This window comes from Stylophora pistillata, chromosome 3 (genome assembly GCF_964205215.1).
Source record: "Stylophora pistillata chromosome 3, jaStyPist1.2, whole genome shotgun sequence".
Taxonomy (NCBI): domain Eukaryota; kingdom Metazoa; phylum Cnidaria; class Anthozoa; order Scleractinia; family Pocilloporidae; genus Stylophora; species Stylophora pistillata.
In genome coordinates, this window is record NC_142521.1 from 11,044,938 (window position 1) to 11,047,960 (window position 3,023).

Sequence of the window (3,023 nt, forward strand, 5' to 3'; positions counted from 1 at the left end):
CTGCATTACGTTTATATGATAAATGAAGCTGAATATTGGTAATTGCACAGAAAACAAGGAGAATTCTATCAAGAATTATGTCAATTACTAGTCGTTATTAGCATTTATTTAGCTTAGCATCAAAAAAATTCTCAAAGGCTTTGTTATAAATTTTACATGATCCTATAGACCACTTTCATAAATGGCTGCCGGATTAATATTCTTTTGTTTAAATTCGAATTTGCCCGAGTGGCCTCGCTTGAGATAATGTATTCTTTTGAATTTTGTACTGGAGAACGAGGCCACCCAGGCAAATTTATATGTAAACAAAAGAATTTTATTCCGGCAGCCATTTATGAAAGTGGTCTATACTAGTATTGTATGTGTATTTGAGTTCAAATTTGAGCTTCATAAATTATATGAAAAGCTGATTCACAAGGATTTAATTATAGTATTTAAAACACTTATGTGTCTCAGAACACAAAGATCACCACAGTAACTCATCATCACCAAAACTTCATATGTGTAGTTAAAGGGCAGCTGTCATGAGCTCTGGACTGTAAAGTAACATGGTGTTGTCTTAGTTCTTAATTAAACAAATGGAAATTTTCTTGTACTAACACATTTAAAAGCCCTTTTTGGTACCTATCTTTGAAATGACCCTTCCCCTTAGAAGAGAAACAAAGTTACAATTTGCTGAAAAAAAGTTAAAGTACTCATTGCAACCATTATCTCAATTGAAGTGAACTTTTTCCGGATCTCAGAGTGTTCCTCCAAAAAAGGTACACACTGAGCTGTATGAGCTAGTGACATAAAGTTGCAAAAAGAAGTGCATTTGATGTAAACAGCCCCAGAAGCAAGAAAATACAAGTTCCAAATACAAACAAAAATGAACAAACAAACAAACAAAAACATTGATCAAGTAGGGGAGGATCAAATGTAAGCCAGTTTCTAGACAACTGGCAGTAGCAAATGCTGTCAAACAAGAACATGTTAGACTACTGGTGCCAATGACTACATTATCTCACATAGAAATAACTGATATGAATTCCATCTGAGCCACTTAACAACTGTGCTTGTTCTGACGAGCCATGTATCAAGCTCACCCAAACAGTATATTAGATTTATAGAAAAACCAAAAACACGTTGCAATATCTTTGAATGTTGTCCTTCAGTAACATTTTAGGTAAAACAATAAACACACCAATGTCTCCTTGAATTACTGTAAAATATTGTAGAAGTCCAAGCTTTCGCCGCTCAACAGCATCATCTGGGACGGATGATGCCGCCGAGCAGCGAAAGCTCGGACTTTACAATATTTTACAGTAATTCAAGGTCACATTAGTGTTTTAATTTATTGTTTCACGTTGCAATAGCTTAACGTTATGTTTCATCGACATTACGCCCACTTCGTTAACCTCCTCTTATAGTTATTTTTGGTGAATTAATGCCTGAAAATACAGGGAAAAAAGAAAGAGACCCCTTTGAAATTTTCAAACTTGAGTAATCTCAGTTTTAAATGGACTGGGGGTTACTAAGCTGCAAAAGACGAAAGGTCATATTGATAACTAGGGGAGTTTCTTTAAAAATTTTAAGCTACTCTGACATCATTTAGGAATCAAATAATTTGGCTATATTTTTAAATTTGTTGTTTATATTGACAGTGACTCATTCTGACGTTTCCATTTGACAAAATGCTCAATAATAATCACGAATCTATAAACCCGAGAGTGCATACCATAATTCAACATCAAATGAACAGCGAAAGCAAAACAATAAATGAGTTAAAGCACCTAACTGGTCAACTTACTTTGGCCAATTATCGCGCCTTTAGTCCGTTAAAACGAAAAAGCAAAGTGAGATAAAAGAAGAGAGCTCGAGAGATTGCTGACCTTCACGTAACACTGTTGCGACCTTTGCTCCAGTCCGCCATTTTGTTTTGATCGACGGTGAAAAGATGAGAGGGCCATGGGTTCTAAGTCTAGAAAAACTTGAAAAATTCGGCACTAGTATTTCGTGTAAGCTTACTTTCCATGTCTTCCAATCCTGAAAGAGCGAAAAAGGCGAGGATTCTAAGAAGGTAAGTAGTCTTGGAATGCAGCCCTCTAACCATAATTTGGATATATCAACAAAGTTGAAATGGTAAATTGGCCACAGTAATGATTACAAAAGCTGACGTTTCGAGCGTTAGCCCTTCGTCGGAGCGAATAGAGGAATTGTGGGTTGTGTGTGCTTTTAAAGGCAGAAAATGGAGCTACGTTATTGGTGGGAGCATGGCAACGAGAAAAACATGAATAAATTAGTGGAATGAAAAGCGTTCGTTGATCCCTGTGGGATTTAGACTGCCGGTTTGAAAGATGAGCTTTTGTTCAAGATTTTTACGGCTTTCCGTGCCACCTAAGTGCAAGGAAAGACCGCAGATTGCCATATGTTGCTTGGAATGATTAGGCATAACCCTAAGTTATGCAGTAGACAGGTCTCCTTCCTATCTGATGCTCAGTGCCGGAGTCAGTTGCGGACATTCATTCCCTCCACGAACAAGAATTTGCTGGTCTAAATTACGTCATCTAAATCAGACAGAATATCATAGTAATTCTTCTTCATTAAAATTTGTGTAATTTAACATTTTTAGCAGTGCTCCCCCAAAATAGACTTGATTTATGCCATGTACTGTCATTTATTTTCCATTTTTGTACATCTCTTTCATAAATTCTCATGCCTGGAACTAACCTATATTGCAACTTCCGAAAGAGCATTCCCACCTTTCAATGACTAAGCACATAGTTTCGACAACTTTTATGATAAATTTTGAGAGAAGAATTCTAGGTCTTGAACACGCTCGTTCTCTTGTTGCGCTCCATAGAATTCAAATGTAGTGAAGCCAACATATGCACATCGGTACTATTGCACAAGAAAGGAAAAAATCTAAATTTGAGAACTGGTGAAGGGCACGGTGAGATGAAACTAATCCTGCAGTCTGATTGGTTACCGGTGTTTGTGTGACGATTTATGTTCGTGTAACGATTTACGCATGCGTGACATTG